The 20586-nt window shown below is 39.9% G+C and overlaps 1 long non-coding RNA gene across 4 annotated transcripts in view; it reads right to left on the reverse strand.

The window, feature by feature from the left end:
* Positions 1-20539, reverse strand: part of LOC121290398 — a 44768-nt gene extending 24229 nt beyond the window's left edge. For all 4 annotated transcript variants that reach the window (XR_005945799.1, XR_005945802.1, XR_005945800.1 and 1 more), the window contains exons 1-3: positions 18074-20539; positions 698-804; positions 537-616 (exon numbers count right to left, since the gene is read on the reverse strand). This is a non-coding gene — a long non-coding RNA (uncharacterized LOC121290398). The remainder of the gene's footprint in view (positions 1-536; positions 617-697; positions 805-18073) is intronic.
* Positions 20540-20586: the final 47 nt, after the last annotated feature.

Raw genomic sequence — 20586 nt, forward strand, 5'->3', positions numbered from 1 at the left:
GAAACCCGACACAATCCAGGACAAAGCAGCCCACTTAACTGGCACCCCATCCACCACTTTCAACATTCAATCTATCTACCACTGACGCACAGTGCCAGCAGGTGTATCATCTATAAGATGCACTGCAGCAACTCACCAAGGCTCCTTCAACAGTGTTTTCCAAACTATAATCTCTACCACCTAGAAGGACAAAAGCAGCTGATGCATAGGGTGTCACCACCTGCAAGTTTCCCTCAAAGCCACACACCATCCTAACTTGGAACTGTATCACTGTTCCTGGGTCAAAATCCTGGAACTCCCTCCCTAACAGCACTGTGGGTGTACCTACTTCACATGGACTGTAGTGCTTCAAGAAGGCAGTTCACCACCACCTTCTCAAGGGCAATGAGGGATGGGCAATAAATGCTGGCCTAGTCAGCAATGCCTACATCCTGTGAATGAATAAAAAAAAACTAATGACAAAGAATAATCCTATATTACAAGGAAATATATGGGTATTTTGAATAAACAGCATATTATGGATGGTAGTGACATACCTTTCAAGCAGTGATAATTAGATAACTGTCTTCTTCTGTCTTCTCCAATGCATGGATATAATCTAGCCACCTGCAGCCTCCTAAAAGGTAAGTACATTTTTTGAACTTTTAATGGGCAGCTGGGAAAAGCAGAAGTGCTCTCCTATCTTCAGAGTACTTACAATGGCTGTGATTGTTCTCCCGTAACTGCTTTTCTGTCCCATTGCTTCCTTGGGCTTATCTCTAAGCTGCTTCCAGTGTTTAGGGGTCACAGAAAAAAAATGTCCACCTAGGTAGGTACAAAGGTAAATTAAATTTAAACAAAAATACTTTTCCGGATTAAAGGAAAATAATTCACAGCAGAATGGAGACAAATATTGCATACAAATAAAAAAATGAAAGCAGCCATTAAAACAACAAAGGGAGTCATGGAGAAGATATTAAAAGTTTTGCTAACTTTTTAAACTTTTTTAGCTATGTTAGGAAACAGACATCCATTAAAGAATGTATAGGTCCATTGAAAAATGGCTTGGGACAGATTCAAATTGACACTCAAGTAACGGTAGGGGTTTTAAGCAATTACTGCTCCTGTGGACGATGCTCACTACACGTTTTATTGCAGATAAGAAAATAGCCTATATTAAAATAGCTGAGGATATCATTGTAGACAAATTCTTCCCATAATACTAAGATGCTATTGGATACATATGATTATTTTTATATATACTTCATGAGTTCAATAATATTATTTTATTCAGATGTGGATCTTTAAGCAGCATGAAATTGTTGTAAACTGCTTTATGGAGTTTTGGTCATTGAAAATTATTCATCACTTCAAATTGAGGTATTCCCCAGAACCCATATGCAACCTCCATACTTTCAGATTTTATTCCCCTCCACAGTACTCTCAGGCAAAAGATCAATTAATGCTTCCAAATCATAATAGTGACTGCCAAACACAATTTCTCTAACACTCAATCCAGATCCCTGCTCCTGAGTATTTGCAAACCTTTAATACTCCTAGATTCCAGTACTCTGGTACTTCCCATACTAGTGTTACCCAATAATACTATGCCACAACTTCCTGACTACTATCATAATGTAGCCTCTCAAGTGCTCCAGGACCTCAACATCCCTGTACGTAGATATTATGTTCTGATCCTCCCATTCAAGTGTGACCAAACTTCTGAGTCATTAGATCTACATTCCCATCTCTTGGTACTGCACAAACAGATCTAAAGAAAAAAGATGCCAAGCCAGAATAGAAAGATTAGGAGGGGAGACCAAAAGCTGGCCATGAGAAGGGTTATAAAGGTGGAGAAAAGGATAGAAAGGCAAAGAGGTTTAAATATGGAACTCAAAGAACAAGACTGAAGCAGCTGAATGTTGGCATGGTATAGAGCTGGAGGAGATTGCAGAATTAGAGGAATTTATAGATAAGGTCAAATAAATGTGATGTACTGAGGACTAGGAGCCCTTTGTGGCATTACAGTGGTTGAATCCGGAGGTAGGAAAGGGATGGTTAAGGGGGGCCAGTGGCACAGTGACTGCAGTAGAGACAGAGGCAGACAATACAGGGAATCTTAAAGAAATATACATAGTACAGCAGATAGAGGGATGGAATGGTTTAACTATCTGATGACTGGCAGAACCTATAATGGCAACAGAAGATCCATTTGTATGGCTGGGCCTCATTATCATGATACACTTAGCATTAAGGAAATAGGGAAGGGAATGAAAGATTGTGACTGCCTGGTTCATCACATGGATGTTCAGTCACTGACCTAGCACCAGCAATATGCCCCTAATCTGCCATAGCTCACAAGAATTCTGTGGCTTTCTCCAGGTAGGCCATGAGACATTTCAGGTTGGGTTTGTCCCCTCCAATGGTCTGCTACACACAGGCACAGTGTGTCATTTCCTCTTGCAACAATATTTATTAAATCATAGGAATGTAGTGCAGGATTTTTCGCTTGGCGTGCAGGCGTGTGCCTGACACGCCCAAGTGTGAAATAAAGCGCATTGACATCGGTCGAGCATGCCAATGTCAACGCACATTCTCGCGATAATTAGGTCAGCGGGTGACGCCGGAGCCAGCAGCGTGCCCGCTGACAATTAAAAGGCTTATTAAGGCCATTAAGTTAACAATTGTGCTGAATTTTTCACTGCCCGTTCAGCCTAACAGTTGATGGGTAGGTGAAAAGGCCAAGCGGCCTTTGCATTTTTTAGGAAGCCTCATCCACAGGCGGGGTGAGATTTCCTAAAGCAAATAAAAATAAAATAAAAATTTTATGCTTGAATTAGAAACATGTCCCTGCTCATGTGACAGAGTCACATGAGTAGGGACATATTTTATGACATTTTTATTTTGTTCATTAGTTTTTTTAAACAGCACTTCATCTCCCTGAGGCAACTCTGTGCCTCAGGGAGATTGAAGCGCTCTTTCACGCGCATGCGGCAAGTTTGCATTTGGCCCACTCGCCCTCCTTCCCTCACCCGTACTTGCAGCACTGAGTGCTGCTGCTCGCATTCCACACTGGGCAGGCCTTAATTGGCCCGTCCATGTAAAATCCCGGTGCGGCGCAGATCACAGGCGGCAGTTGGCTTCCTGACCGTCCCTGCCCTCCCCTGCTGAGCACCCCCGCCAAGGGCAAAATTCTGCCCATAGGAATGGGAGTAGGCCATTTGGCCTCTTGAGCCTGTTTCACAATTCAGTTAGATCATAGCTGACCTGTACCTCAACTCTTACTCATTGTTCTTCCACATCCCATATTTTTATATCCATCATAAAAGAAATATTACAAGCAAATATGGAATTTGATATGGATTGTCAGGAAGCAAACAACAAGAACAAGATGTAGATAATGCAGCTGCCCCAAATGTTTACATATCTATAGCTCACAATCAATCATCGTCAAAGTCAATCAAAAGCTGTGGATATATTAATAATGCAACCCACTGATCTGATTTAATCACAAGATCAAATACCAGTATTGATACCTTGATTGCTCCCTCTTTGAATTTAAAGATGAAATTCAAGAAATGTTTTTGTAGCTGTTACAAATCTCTAGTGATGGCACTTACTTAACGGTCTAATAAGATATATGTGCTTAGTGCAGAAAGCCATTGCAGTTTTAAATTTCACCTGGGAAGATAGACATCTCAAAATGGAAGTGAAGCCATTTTTTGAAATCATTAATGTTTGCAGACTGTTGAACATTGATGTGGATGGTGAGAAAAGGGTTAGGACCTTTAAACAATTGGCTCCTTAGGAAATGCTGAACAGCTGGATACACCTAAGAAATGACTCTTCAAGAGCTGGGTGTGAAGATGGAACTCATAGTTACAATTATCAAAGATGTCAGCCCTGATGGTCAGCCAGGAGGAGTGGTGGGAGATGTGGGGAGTGGGCGGCTGATGGCAAGCTGCTTTAATATTGTTGGCATAAGGGCAGGACAATTTTCCTTTCTGTTTGACTGATGAGCTGTCCTCCTCATTGCATTGGGTTTTGGGCAGCCTGCTCAGAGGATATATGCAATTTTTGGAACACCCCCTAAGGTCTCTTAAAATGAGTTTTGAAGCCCCTGCTTTGATTTTTGCTTGAAGAATTATGTAAAGGATGGTGGCAGGACAAGTGAATGGAAGGCTGTCCCATCCTCCATTTTTAAGACCCTATAGGTCCTAGTGGAAAAAATGAAGGCAAGTTGGGGACAACTGTTTCCCTGAAGCCTTAAGAGCATTCCAAGATCACCACAAAGTAGGTCTGGCTGGAGATAGCTCAAAAGAGCAGTGCTAGTAACTCCCAGCACCTGAGTTAAATAATAGAAAGAGATTAATGGCCTTACAAGAGCAGCAAGGCTAAACACAGCTCTTCATCTCTCCATCTCTCAACAACACTCCTGTCACTCACACCTACACCACTCAACATTTCCCTTCTCTCCATCAGCATATAATCTCAAGGGTACACTGCCAACCCTCTCCTTTTCATTCCAAATACACTCACCTTTTCATTTCCTTTCATCACACCATACATAACACCATTCTCTCATATCTTGCACGACCACCAAGTCCCCCGAACATTTGTTTCTCCCGTCACATTGCATATACTTCTCTTTACTTTCATCACCTTCACATTCTTATTTCACCTTGCTTCTTCTGCATCTTCCAACACATTGACTATATGCAGAAACCCCACACATTTCCATTTACCTTTTCAATAGCTACTCACAAATTCTCTTCTCTTCCTGAAGACCAAAATAACACATATAGGAACAAGAAGGGAGGAACAGTTGCTAGCATCATCATCCTCACCCAAGCAGAGCAAGATGCCCTAGTGATCCATGTCATCAACATTGGGAAGATGAGGGTGAAGGTTTATTTCAGGAAAGTGCCTGTATATTACTTGTAATCTTAATTCAGTTCAGAAAATATGTAGCAAGCTTTACAATTTCAAGCTGTATTTTAAGTTAATCATCTGCAAATGTCTAACTTCTATCTGCCATCTGAACTATTGGCCCTTTCTCTTTACTCTAGGTCGTTTTTAGCAACAAGAGGTTCCTGCACAGGAAGACACTGTAGAGGAGGACAACCCTCCTGTGGCTGCACCGTCACATGCACTATCCCACTCAGACATCAGCTGGGATGTTGGGTTAGGTGGTGAGACAAAAGAATCTGCATGATTGAGAAGCAGGTACTCATAGCAGGGACAATACGGAAAATCGTTTGCAGGAGGATAAGGTCCTTGTCCTGCCACCAAAACCTCTGGTATCAAACAAGCAGCTTTATCACGCATTGGAAGGCCAGACAAAGAATTTAGTACTATGGCTGCCCTTGCCTATCTTAGGTGGAGGTTGCGTATTTGGAATGTGCTGCCAAAAAAGCCATTGCAAGTTGCTGCAGTGTATCCTGTAAAAAGTACACGCTATATAGTCGGTATGCTGATGGTGGAGGAAGTGGATTTTTAAGCCAGTGGATTGGACGCTGATCAAACAGATGGCTTTGTTGTGGATAGTGTTGTGTGTCTTCAGTGTTGGGGAAGGAAACAGTTAACTTACAAGGAGTTCAAATGGTAATTATCAGTTAACTAGCTTAGTACCCCTTTGAATGCATAAAAGAGAATACACGTGAGACAAGTTCTTTGTAGAGTTTTATGGACCAAAGCTAAAATTCTGTTGGACAAAACTAGTCTTAGTCGTTATCTTTATTTCAAGCGGGTATTGTGACTTTATCAGTGGTGGCAAAGGGTGGTTCCTGCTTATAAGGAAAAGATTGGAAACTAAGCTTTCTTCAGACAAAAGACAATATTTGGAGCTAACTTCGAGAAGAGTGGTTAGGATTAACTTTGGAGAATGGCTCAATCAAAATGTACAATTTTGGGGTATGATTACCCACCAGTGTTTTCTGAGAGTGAACCCTATGAGCAATGGAAGGATGAAGTAACTGTTGTTACATAAGTATAATAATTTTCATAATATTCTGGTTTATTGTAAAGTAGGTTTATGGATGTGAGTGTAGATGGTTCTGTCTGTGATTTTAATTATATTGGAGTTAGATAGACTGCAAGCTTGAAATTGTCAAAAGTTAGGATAGAAATAGACTTGAAATGTTGAGTAAAGGTTGGGGTAAAGGTGTGAAGGGAATTTGCATTTTTAGATAAGTGAAGGGGTTGTTTAGAATTAAAAGAGATGTTAGGATGTTTACAACTAGCCAGATAAGCAAGGCTAAGCAGTGTGTTTATTTTCCCAAAAGTTAGTGACAATATTAGCAACATGAAAGGTTTTTATATTATGGGGATGGTAAAGTTTCAAAGACAGTTGGAAGAATGGAATTTACATATTAAAGAGAGAGAGAAACATATATAAAGGAGAATGAAAGGCTGTGTTGGGAGCCATGTAACATCTAACAGGGGGTGTGAAACAGCCTTTGGGAAGCCTCCAGCCATTTTAGCATAAGTCTGCTGTGTCCAGTAACTAAAGTTGGAGACCAGTTTTTGGAATGCCACTGTGAAGTGGGTACTGTATTAACTTGCTGGCTTGTTTTTTTTTAATTTAAAATCTTTTTTGGACTGTTGCCCTAAAGGAGCTGTGTAATTGGGGGTCAGGTTAATTAGGAATTTTTGGATTTGTGATAGTAGTAAGTAATTGTAGTAAGTATATGCTTGAAATTGTTTGTTTTGTTAAATATTTTAATTTAATTTTTAAAATCTAAAGGTCTTAGCAGACTCTGTTTCTGAATTCAGTGCACACATCTTCTTGTAATAAATACAAATTGCAAAACCATTGATAGTGTGGCCAAGTTTCCCTGGCAGATTTGGTCTGCCTGGCACACATCATCTGCCACATCATATCTTGGACAAGCCCCCAATTGTTATTTGAAATTCCTTGACTGGTTTGGAGTTGGTGAATCTTAAGGCTATGAGTACGAGAAGCACATTGAACTCAGGAGTTGGTGCTGAGGGATTTTAAAGCGCTGAGACTACAAAAAATGGCTTTATCCATGGCTAAAACATTTCTGGAGGTAGAAGATATAACTCTGGGTTACAAAAAGAATCTATGGATAAGTTAACAGAATTGGCAGATAAGTTACAGTTGAAGTTAACTGTAGGGGCAAAGAAAACAGACATAGTTGAAGTGATAGCACAGCATTTGAAGTTGGAAGGAATACCTGAATCTGGTGAGTCACCACTGGGGATAGTGAGACTTTAGTTAAAAATGAAGAAGCTTGAATTGAACAAGCAATGGAAATGAAAAAACTAGAATTGAAAAGGCTAGAGCAAAGGAAAAGGAAAGTGAAAGAGCTTTTCAAAGGTAGCAAGCAGAAAGGCACGAGAAAGAAAACAGGAAAGGGAATTGGAACTGGAGAAATTAGCAAGGGAGAAAAGGGGAGAGAGAATATTAAGCTTAACAAGCTGGACATTAGAGATCTCAGATGCTAAGGAAGGTTCTGATGTGGAAACAACCACTTCCAGTCGAAAGTCCAGTGGTGAGATATTTAAATTTGTGCAATCTCTTCCAATGTTTGAAGAAAGGAATGTAGAGGCATTCTTTGTTTAATTTGAGAAGATAGCTAAGCAGATGAGATGGCCTCAAGAAATCTGAACATTGCTTTTACCGTCTGGGTTAGTAGGTAGAGCTCATGAGGCTTCTTCACTGTCAGAGGAAGCATTGGTGGATTATGATGCAGTAAAAAAAGTTATTTTTGAGTGCGTATGAGTTGGTTCCTGAGGTGTACAGGAAGAAATTTAGGAATATAAGGAAACGGCCTGGTCAAATTTGTATTGAGTATTTTGTAAAATAAAGTAATTTTGATGAATGGGTATAGGCATTAAAGGTGGAGACAACATATGCAGCTGTAGAAGTAACTCTTTTTTGGAAGAATTTAAAGATTCAATTCCTTTGGTAGTGAGAACTCGTGGAGGAACAGAGGGTTACAACAGGAAGAGAAGCAACAGAGATAGCTGATGATAGATCTAATAACTAACTCAACCTTTTCTCATCACCATTTTAAACTTGAGAAGGATATAACGTGGAAAAGTGAAAGATAGGTAGTCAGGGAAGAGATGGAATAGTTAGAAATTCTCAGGAAGTTTTTTCTCAGACCAAAAAGAAAGGTGCTGAGGGTAGAAGTGACACAAACTACTTTCATTGTAATAAGGCTGGGCAATGAAGTCAATGTGTTGGAGGTTACAAGGAAAATCTGTTGCTGTAATTGGAATGAAGGAAAGTTCTGGAAATAAGTACTGTGGGTTCTGAGGTCCAGGCATAGGAAAAACCAATAGTTTATGTACAGGTAAAACAGGAAGAATCAGTGATGGGTAAAGAAGTGGGAATAGTTCACAATTGAGCCAAGGGAGTTCTGAAGAGCAAGTTGCTGAAACATGTAAAGATTTTATATGTGAAGTGAAAATCTTTCCATGTGTACAGGATGGAGCAGGCAAAAGATCTCAATTTTGAGACACGGGGGTAGCCAATCCTTAATATTATGAGATAGTGACATTTGTTCAGAGGGAGTATTGCAGAAACAGGTGATAAGTGAGATTCATGGAGATGCTAAACCAATTCATTGTGGAAGGTAAATTTAAAGAATAGTTGGAAAACAGGTGAAGTGATTGCTGGAGTAGTGGAAAAATTGCCAGTTGCAGGGGTTTAATTTATTTTGGATAATGATATAGCTGGGTCACAGATATGAGTGATGCTTACAGTAGTCAAGCACCTTTAGAGTTGCATTCAACAGAGGTGTTGCAGAAAAAGCATCCTGGATTGTTTCCAGATTGTGTAGTAACGAGATCACAAACTCACAGGTTAAAACAGGAAGAGGAGAAAGTTAAAAGGCAAGGGAAAGATGGTGAAATTCATTTAGCTGCTATATCTTTGAGATTGTTCAGGGAGAGAGAATGAAGCTGAAGTGTTTAGCTCCATGAAGTTGGTAGCTACAACAAAAGGATCCAAAATAAAGCAGTTATATCAGACAGCTTACACAAACAGAGGCAGAATGTATTCCAGAATGTTATTACCTTAAAGGTAATTGTTAATGAGGAAGTGGAAGCTGCCTCATGTTTCAACAGACGAAAAATGGATGGGACTGCCTCGATTTGTTATACCATAGGATACAGAAATGAGACAGTAGCTCATGAAATTCCAACAGGGGAACATTTAGGAATTAGGAAGACCACATGTGAAAATACAAAGATTTCTATTGGCCTGGATTGCATACAGACATAATCAAATTCTGTAGAACATGTCACATGTCAGGTAACGTCAAGCAGTGATTAAACTGGCAACTTGAATTCCGATTCAAGCATTTGAGGAATATTTTACTAGGGTCCTACTTGTCTAGGGCCCCTCAGTAATACCTTTGTGAAATATTACAGCAAAGAGAATTGTGGAAGAGTTAACTATTTTTTTTTTACAAGATCTGGTTTGCCAAAACAAATACAAGCAGATTGGGGTTCAAAATTCATATCACAGCTGTTTAAGGAAGTAATGAAGAGTTTGGGAATAACAGTTTAAATCAACAACTTACTATCCTGAATCACAAGTGCTTTGGAAAGATGGCATCAAATTTTAAAAACCATGATGAGGGCTAATTGTCAAGACTATCCACAGTATTGGATTATGGAATGCTAGTCTTGTTTTCATTAGGAGAATCCCTAATAGCATTGACAGGATTTAGTCCTTTTGAATTAGTCTATGGTCATGAGATAAGGGGATGACTGAAATTGATTCATGGGAAATGGGTGGGTCAAAATTTGGAAACTATTCTGCTGGATTATGTGACAAACTTCAGAGAAAGATTGAACAGAGCATGTGAATTAGCTAAGGGACATCTTCTCGTAATAAATACAAATTACAAAACTATTGTGATAGCGTGGCCAAGTTTCCCTGGCATGTCATAACACTGGACACGGGTTACATCCTTGCAGGAAAAAAAAACAAGGAATGGCCTTGACACTTTCATTACCATACAAAAGTGCAATAAGATGCAAAGTATTTTCAGAGTTGGAGCCTGAGCATTTGAACACAGATGAAGGTTTGAAAATGTTATTAGATTTTATGGATAAGATCTATCAGAAAGATGACTTAAGTGCTTCCAAAGTGTGGTCAGGTTTTTCAAATTTAGAAAATTGGAGGATAATTCCATTGAAGATTACATAATGGAATCCAGTAGATTATATGCAAGATTGCATAAATTCTGTCTAGAAATTCCCCAATCATTTAAGTTACTAGACCATGTGCCAAGGTATCAACTGTGAATAGACTTCTAGTTTTGACAGGAATTATATGCGGAAAGACACACTGCTAGAACAGATGTCAGAAGCTCTTTTTAAAATAAAAAAAATTCCTTGGAAAACATTCCTTTCCAGCAGCGTTCATGGCTCAAATGGGTCACTTGGTAATAAGACAAAATGGGGGATACAATTTTAACAGGATGGCGCGATTGTTTAGAAACAGGATGCAGGCAAAAATATGAAAGGAGATTTGTAGCTAGAAACAATGAGGACAGGAACATCTTTGAAAGTTATGGCTGGAGAAAAGAGTTGGGGGATTACAACAACAAGATGCACCACAGAAATGCTCAGGATGTGGTCAATTGGTGTTTTAGAAATGATTCAAGATACCATTATGCAATGAGCTGTCCAAAACTATATAATAAGGTGCTTGAAATTAAACATAAGGAAGAAGATGGAGACATTGACTAAAGAGGGAATTGTATTAGTTACAAGAAGTTTAGCCCAATGATGAATGTCTTGGTTGCAGAGTCCTTCAATGTGTGGTGCTAGATAGTGGAAGCATGTCTACAGTCTGGAGTAGAATGTTTAAAATGCAACCTGGACTCCTTAAGTGACGAGGACTGGAATAAGGTTAAGGAATTTGAGAGTTCCATCAGCTTTAGATTTGGAGATGATACCCTAAAATCTTTAATGGGTAGTGATTCACCGTAAGATATCTGGAGTCAATCATTTCATCAGCATGGATGTAGTGTCTAGCGAAATATCATCACTGTTGAGCAGGCCATTGATGAAGAAATTGCAAATAAAGCTGGACATGCAGAACAACAAGGCCATTGTATTCGGAAAACCTGTGGATTTGCAATTTATGCAATCTGGACATTATTGTGTTCCTTTAATGAAACCTAACATTTTTTCTACTAAGGAGGTTAAAGAAGCATTGTTAGCATCAGTGGATAGGAATTTAGAAGACAAAGCTAATTGTTAAAATTGCAACAGCAGTTTGCCCACCCTTCACAAATATTAAAAATTTTGCTCAGCAATGGAGAGTACACAAAACTTATGTCACATCTATTGTTTATCTCCTCTGAGAAATACAGACGGACACTGCAGCCCATAATGAGTCTACCCTTAGTGGGGGATTTCAATGAAGTTGTGGCAATGGATTTAAAGGTGTGGGATAAAGAAAAGAATATTTTGTAGATTTGGCCACAAGGTTTAGCCAGTTGACAATCATACACAGTAAAGAAAATAATTGTGGATCAGGTAATGGAAAAGTGGATAGGGACCAGATTAGGACCACTGGCAAAATCCCTCACTGATAATGGGGCGGGGAGGGGAAAACTTGGAAATGATAGGCTTCAGGATATGTGCGAAAACATGAATATAATCATTATCAATACAGCAACAGAAAGCCCTTTCAGTAACGGAGTGTGTGAAAGGAATCATGTGGTGATAGATGAGATGCTTTGTAAAATATTGGCAGATAGACCAAGCTGTAAACTAACCTCAGCTCTAGCATGGCTGTCCATGCCAAGAATTCACTGCAGATGGTTGAGGGCTATAGTCCATATCAGTTGGTTTTGGTAGAAACCCAAAAATTCCTTCAGTCCTGAGTGCTCATCCTCCAGCTTGGACAGGAACTACAATAGTTCTACCCTTTTTGAGCATTTAAGTGCACAGCATACAGGTAGAAAGGTGTTCCTTAAAGCCGAAGTTTCAGAATTCAGCAAGCTCTAAATGCAATGTACAACTGTTGGAAACTATTTTTAATCAGTGAGACATGGTATACTATAAAAGAGAAGGACTTAACAAGTGGAAAGGCCCAGGAAAGTTAAGTAAAGATGATAAAACAGTCATTTTACAGCATGGTGACCAAACTATTCAGGTACACTCATCAAGGTTAGTTGACACGAATTACAAATTTGCAGGTCTGGAAAGAGTTGTAGGAAGGGATGAGGAACCATGTACTTGTCATACCCATCTAGCATGATTGTGCTGACTAGATTGCTGAGGTTGACAGGGTGTCTGAAGATGGATACAATAACTTGCACAAGTGAGATGAGGCAATTTGTGCCAGAGCTGCCAAAAGCTGGCACTAAAGTTACATACTTGTCAGAAGGGGTTCACAAATGGAGGGATGCAACAATTGTTGGTAGAGCAGGGAAGGGCACAGGAAAATTAAACTGGTTAACTGTACAAGAGAGGGTAGGAGGATAGGCTTATGAATTGGGATTGTGAAGTACAGAAAATGGAAGGCACAGAAATATAGTGTCAGTTTGGACAGTGGCTCTGGGAGTGAATATGCTTCTAGGAAGAGATCATGACTGATTGAAAGAACATCTATAAATAGGAGAGGGAGATCAAGCATTAACAGTCTGGAGCATGATAGAAGGCAGGATAGAGGACAAAGATTAAAGTCAAGGAATATGGCATAGACTAGAAATGCTACAATGAGCAGAAGCCCATGTGATCAAGAAGTCTTAGTAGCTTCAAACAAATTACAGGATAAATTAATTAAGGAAGCCAAATGGCAGTAACTACGTAGTTGGAAAGAATTTGGCGTATACACAGAGGTGCCAGATGGTTGTCCCCTATCTCGTGGATGGATATGCACGAAAAAGGTGCTTCCTGATGGAACTTATAAAGCTAAAGCCAGGCTAATGGCATGAAGCTTTGAAGAAAAATTGGGTGACCAGGATATGAGTAGATTCACCTACGGCAGGAAAAGTTATTCTGAAGATCTTCTTGGCCAAGTTAGCGATAAATGCTTGGGAATGCAAGTCAATTGATATTAAGGCTGCCTTTTTGCAGGGACATCAACTTCAAAGGGAAGTTTTACTCTGTCCACCAAAAGAGGCGCAAAACGCAGAAGGAACACTCTGGAAGCTAAATAAATGTGTTCACGGTTTAAACAATGCCTCCAGAGATAGGCCTTTCTTAGTGAGGTCAGTTTTGTTAAAAGCAAAAAACTGCAGTGGTTGACAGGGCCCTTAACTGTGTCCAGCCCATCTCCCACGCATCCACCCTCACATCTTCTTCTCCCTCCCAGAAGCACGATAGGATCCCTCTTGTCCTCACTTATCAGCCCACCAGCCTCCGCATTCAAAGGATCATCCTCCGCCATTTCTGCCAACTCCAGCATCATGCCATCACCAAACACATCTTCCCTTCACACCGCCCCCCGCCCCCCGGAGGCATTCTGCAGGGATCGTTCCCTCCGGGACACCCTGGTCCACTCCTCCATCACCCCCTACACCTCAAACCCCTCCCACGGCACCTTCCCATGCAACCGCAGAAGGTGCAACACCTGCCCCTTTAGTTCCCCTCTCCTCACCGTCCAAGTGCCCAAACACTCCTTTCAAGTGAAGCAGCATTTCACTTGCACTTCCCTCAATTTAGTCTACTGCATTTGTTGCTTCCAATGCGGTTTCCTCTACGTTGGAGAGACCAAACGCAGACTGGGTGACCGCTTTGCAGAACACCTTTAGTCTGTCCGCAAGCATTACCTAGACCTCCCTGCCGCTTGCCATTTCAACACTCCACCCTACTCTCATGCCCACATGTCCGTCCTTGGCTTGCTGCATTATTCCAGTGAAGATCAATGCAAACTGGAGGAACAGCACCTCATCTTCCAACTAGGCACTTTACAACCTTCCAGACTACATATTGAGTTCAACAATTTTAGATCATGAACTCTCTCATCCATTACCACCCCCTTTCCGATTCCACCCCCCCCCTTTTTTTCCAATAATTTATATAGATTTTTCTTTTCCCATCTATTTCCATTATTTTTAAATGTATTTCTATCCATTGTTTTATCTCTACCTTTTAGCCTTTTTCGATTCCTTCACCCCACCCCACCCTCACTAGGGCTATCTGTACCTTGCTTGTCCTGCTTTCTACCCTTAATTAGCACATTCCTCAGATAATATCACTGCTTTCAACACCTCTTTGTCCTTTTGTCTGTGACCATCTTTTGGTTATCTCCACCTATCACTGGCCCTCTGTTCAGTTCTACCCCCCCACCCATCCCACCCCCCTTAAACCAGCTTATATTTCACCTCTTTTCTATTTTTACTTAGTTCTGTTGAAGGGTCATTCGAACTCGAAACGTTAACTGTGCTTCTCTCCGCAGATGCTGCCAGACCTGCTGAGTTTTTCCAGGTACTTTTGATTTTGTTTCAGTTTTGTTAAAGTTGGGCTGTCTTCAGATGGTAGCAGACTTGGCAATGGTTTATTGGAGGGAAACTTGCAGGTATCTTTATAATGCATGTAGACTATTTTTTTGTGGGGTAGTAGTAGTGAATTTGATACAGTTGTCATTAATGGGCTTAGAACGGAGTTCAAAATTGGAAGCCAGGCTTCTGGTGCATTTAAATACATTGGATTGGAAATCGGGCAGAGCGGATCACACGTCATTTTACATCAGCAATCTTAGTTGAAGAATGTCAGTCCCATTACAATTAGTTGTGGTAGGGCCTCCCAGAAAGATGTAGCAGCTTCTGATATAGGGAAAAAAGGAACTCCGAAGTCTAACTGGGCAGCTCAATTGGCTAGGCAAACAAGGATGAACGTCGGTTTTGATGTTTTGGAATTGAGTATTAAAATTAATGACAAAATTAAAAGTGGAGCAGTATGTTTTGAAATTCCTATCTTTGGGTGATCTTAGAAAAATGAAACTGCTTGTGTTTTACGCAAATCTATGTGATGGATTTTCGAATTCGGGAGAATTTATAATATTTCTCATGAAGAGGGGGGCAAGTTAAATGTTGCCCTTTAGCACGGGGAATCTAAAGATACAAAGCGTTGTAAAAAGTACATTGGCAGCGGAGACTCTTGCTTTTGTTGAGATAGTAAATGTGGCATTCTTTATATCAAAGTTGCCGGCAGAAATTTTAAATGGAACAGGGTATTCAGGAACAGCACCTATCAAATGTTTTATAGACAATATGTCACTTTGGGAAAAGGTTCAGTCTACAAAATGCATTAATGAAAAGAGATTGCAAATTGACATTGCAAGCTTTAAACAGATATTATAGAATAAGGAGATTGCCAAGATGTTAGAGAATGAGATTGCCAAGATCAAATAGATTGATAGCAGCTGCCAATTGTCTAACTGCTTTACGAAAAGAGGAGCGAGCTCCAAAAAGTTATTGGAAATCCTCAGAGGGACGTCTTTCCTTTGAGAAGACAGGAAAGGAGCATTCTTTTTGTGTGGACGTTTCTATACATGTGCTTGTTTTTTTTAAGAAGGGGCTATAAGGTGGATTTATTGAATGGAAAAATATATTGATTCTAATGGAAAAGAAAAACTATCTTTTTTATATATATATACTTAAGAGTTTCTTTCATCTTAAGAGGGAAATCTGAGGAAAGAAACAGTTAATTACCAGTTAAACTCCTTGTGAGTTATCAGTTAACTAGCTAAGTACTCATTTGCATGTATAAAAGAGAAAACAGGTAAGACAAGTTCTCCAGAGTTTTATGGAACAAAAATGAAACTCTGGAAGAAGCCATAAGACCATAAGACACAGCAGATATTAGGCCATTTGGCCCATCGAGTCTGCTCCGCCATTCAATCATGGCTGATAAGTTTCTCAACCCCATTCTCCCATAACCTTTGATCCCCTTACCAATCAAGAACCTATCTTTAGTTTAGTCTTAGACTTTATCTTTATTTCAAGCAGTTATTGTGACTTTATCAATTGTTGTTGGAGCTACACCCAATCACATGTATCGCACTCCTGATTTCTGCTTTGCAAGTGGTAGAAAAGTTTTAGGGGAGTCAAAAAGTGAGTTACTTGTTGGAGAATACCCAGCCTCTGAGCTGCTCTAGTAGCCACTGCATTTATATAGCTTGTCCAGTTTTTTTCTGGTCAATGGTAATCCTCCAGGATGTTGATGGGGGACTCAGTGAAAGTAATGCCATTGAATGTCATGGGGAGATGGTGATGGTCTCTTATTGAAGGTGGTCAGTGCTTGGCCGTAATGTGATATATATGTTACTTGTCACTTATCAACCCATGCTAGGATCTTGTCCCAAGTTTTGCTGTATGTGGTCATGGACTGCTTCATTATCTGATAAATGCAAATGGAGCTGAACATTGCACAATTATTAGCCTTGTTTCTGACCTTATATGATGGAGGGAAAGTTATTGAAGAAGCAGCTGAAGGTATATGTGTACAGAAGCAGTGATTCTGTTACTGGACTAATGATCCGGAGACATGAGCTCAAATCCCAATGTCAATTTAAATTAATACATTTGGAATAAAAAGTAAGTATTAATAATCACTGGTTGGTGTTTAAAAACAACTGTTTACTTATGTCTTTAAGGTAAAGAAATATGCCATTCTTAGCAAGATTGACTTATATGTGACTCCAAATCCACAGGAATATGATTGAGTCTCAACTGCATTTTGGAATGGTCTAACAAGCCACTTGGCTGTCATGAAGGTGCTTCACCACTACCTTATTTAAGGCAATTCGGGTTGGGCAATAAATGCTCATTTTGACATCAATATCCACATCCTGAGAATAAGAAGAATTTTTATTTATTTTCAATTCCTCGCCACAATTTTTAATGAGCTTCCTTCAAAAAGTGAGACTAGTAGATTCCAAACAATTCTACAATAATTAATTGCACTTAAAAAAGCTGCTGCATGATCAGCTGAAGAAAATGCTCTTTGTGGGATGTAATAGCTGTGCCACTTCTCTTTTCCCCCACCCCCCTGCCCTAAGTACAGCAAGGTACCCCATCTAGTGGCTGGATTCAAAACCAGTCAATTTTTCTGGCATGAAGTTGCAGACCTTCTTGATTGAACAAATGTTGGGTCAGGTACACCATTAAAAATGTATAGTTTTTAATAAGAACTATTTTTTTGTGGAATTGGTATAACATGGTGATGTTAGTTGGGAAACCCACAAAAATTAAATAATTGAAAATTGAAAACAGAATTGTTTTTAAAACAATCACTTCCAGGAAATATCAAGCTGATATAAAATATCAACACGGGTGCATTTTCTATTTGTGAATAGATTAGCCAACTGAAATGTCAATATTTTGCAAGTGTTCACAATGTAATACAATTCTCTTGGCTTTTCTCCATGTCAGTCTGTTTCCTATTCACTGATTCTATCCCTCTCCAGGGCAACTGTCCGAGGCTGAACCAAGCAGGTCTTAACCTTCTGACCACATAGCCACATGATGACTAAGACAGCCAATTTCCACCCCTGTAACATTGCCCAACTCTGCCCTGCCTTAGTTTATCTGCTGAAATCCTTATCCATGTCTTTGTTACCTTAAGAGTTACTCCAATGCACTGCTGGCTGGCCTCCTATCCTCCACCCTTTGTAAACTCAAAGGTCATCCAAAACTCTGATGCCCATGCCCTAACTCGCACCAAGTCCCATTCAACCTTTTGAACTCTAACGGACATTGGCACCCAGTTAAAAAATGCCTTTATCTTAATTCTCATCCTTTTTTGAATCATTCCGTGGCCTCGGCACTTATCTCTATAATCTCCTTCAGCCTTACCCTCCCAAATATCTGCGCTCTTCCAATTCTGGCCTCTTTTACTTTGGTTATCTCTCTTAATATCTTATGTGGCTGGCTTGGTATCAAACTTTGTTTCAGAATTCCTGTGGAGTACCTTGGGACATTTCACTATATTAAAGGTGCTATGTAAATGTAAGTTGTTATTTTCTTTAACTTTACAAAATTTGCTGTTGACCCTTGTAAATGATCTAAAGGCAAATTAGATGCTAGATAAGAATGATAGATTCCTGAGGCAATTACCTTTTGAGCAGCAAAAAAAATGCTATGCATACCTTTTAGGGTTTGTTTTGTTAGATAACTAACCACCCACTCTCTTGACTCGTGCTTTAAGTAATTCTTTTCACAGCGTCATGGAGAGGTTGACTTTACAATTTAGCATTTCTGAGACAAAGCTTCACATAACTGGAGCACATCAGGAATCGGATGCAGCAGCCAGTGTGCTTGATTGATGACTCAGATGATCTTTTATCTATTAAAATTAATGGAGTGTTAAGTTCCTAATCCACATAATTTAAAAGTAATAAAATAGCAACCCTGTAACGTAATAGGAAGCCCCATTAAAAGAGATACTGCAAATACCATAAACTAGTAGCAAAATGTAGAGCAAAACAGTAGTATGTACATAGGTTTTACACTTCATTCACCTTCCAGTGCCCTTGTAGGTGTTTGCTATATTTTTCATCTGTGTCACAATCAATTATTTTTCCAATTGTCCTGCATCTCTGATATATCACTCACAAGACGATGTGGAAAATTGTGCATATCAATTATATAATTCGATATGATGGTTAAGGATAACACTAATATTAAATGGCGTCTCTTATACGGAATATTCAAGGCTGTTCCAACAAAATGATGTACAGATAAACCTGATTTGTACAAACATACTTGTTCTCACACCCAGATTCACCTATTTTAAACTCCTTTAAAACTATTAGGACCGACAATCTATTGAGCTTCATTCTGGCACGTCACTGCAGGCATCGGACTAACTGGACAGACGTGAAGCAAGAATGCAATCACAGTAACATCAAACACTGGCATCCCCTGTTGCCTGGAAACGTACAACATCAATCAAAGATATGCTCTGGTTTCACCACCTCATCTACCACCTCCACCACGCCATGCTGCGCCAACAGTGTGCCAATAATGGTGTCACAAAATGGGGGTGGATGAACGGGAGTTCATCCTGGAATCTTCATGCAACACTAGAGTGCATAAGAAATTGACCATCATAAACTTTGTAGTGGAATTAAAACTATGCTTTTATCTTTTACTGCAATTTAATCATTTGTACCTTTCCAGCACTGATTCTTGTATGTTAAAACACTGTTGCACTATAAATGTGCCACCTGAGATGCGTGCCCATGTGTTAACTTAAGTTCTTGGTGCTTCATGCTTATATAACCTAGTGACTAAACTCAGAGGGATGCATTCAGATTTTATCTTGCAACTTGCAATTAGTTTCGCCTCAAACTAAAAAGGTTCCAAGTTTACTAGAAAAAGACACAAATATGTACAACCTTGAGTTTAGAATTTCTACTAAGAACTGTGCAGTCTCTAGAGTAGCAGCTTAATCCTTCAGCTGATTTTTTCTTTTGCGTATGCGTCCCACTAAATGAAGTAACTTGCGGTAGCTCCAATTTGAAGGGCAAATCGGCACAGAAAATCTGCCAGTGTCTCCAATGTTGTTGCTTTAAGGATGTACTGTGGGACCTTCGGGAAGGTGTCGATCGGCTAAACTTTTATTTGCACAAGCCATTTGAAGGAATCTGGAAGTCGAAGGTGATATGAAACTCATTCTTTTGCAGTGGATTTTGTTTTTTCCATTCCCGGAAGCAGCACAGATCACGTGCTTCGGTCTGTAAGTTCTTGAAGGGCAAACACGAAAGGGCAGCAGAGTTCCGCAGAGTACAACTGATCAACAAATGTAAAAATATACTGCTTTCTTAAACTGAGATTTTACATCATATACCCTCCTATAAAAAAGAACTGAGCTTTGCATGAGTCTCGCTTGCTGGTCTGCATATTTTTTACAAGCAATAAAATTGGAGGTCTATATGAAAACTTATATTTTTCCATTTCGGTTTGAGACGTCCATCCCAGCTATGTTCCTTAGTCCGGAGCCTTCCTTTAAATTAGGTCGAAATCTTCCACTGGTGGTTGAAAAGGTTGGAAACTAGAGTCAGAATTTAAGTTCAGTTTACCAACGCACGGACATCTCCAGGACCTCTAATTCCGTTTATTAATCCTCCCATCAAGAATGAACTATAAAGCTCTTCAGAACAGAGCAGGCTATGAAATAACGACATTATCCTTTGAAAAGGGACTCCTAAGCCAAATTTTAAACCTTTTGGAGGCGCACTGTAACTCAGAAACTCTGCCAATTGTGTGAATCCCTTTAGCCAATTCTGAGCGACGTTGAGATCTATAAATCACGCCTTTGTTTTTCATTCTTTCATTGAAGTACAGCAGCATGGAATTGCGTTGATAGGAATAACTGATTTACAGCCTTCTCCCCATAAAGCAGGCCAATTGGCACGAATGGTAAAGTGATTCTATGTTTCTGTCAGCGCGGACCGTCACACACGTTTAGATGCGGTACATGTCTCCCCCCATATTCCCCACAACTCTTAGTGTGTAAAGAATGCAGTAAATCAGCATTTTGTTCGAGTATCACTCAGTGCTTCTGCCGGAGAGCCGCTTCTCCACCAACTCACCATCCCCTCCCCCAACCTCAACCCACAACGGGTGGGCGGGGCCAATGCAGTACGTCACAGAGAGA

Source organism: Carcharodon carcharias, chromosome 18 (genome assembly GCF_017639515.1).
Source record: "Carcharodon carcharias isolate sCarCar2 chromosome 18, sCarCar2.pri, whole genome shotgun sequence".
In the NCBI taxonomy this organism is placed as follows: domain Eukaryota; kingdom Metazoa; phylum Chordata; class Chondrichthyes; order Lamniformes; family Lamnidae; genus Carcharodon; species Carcharodon carcharias.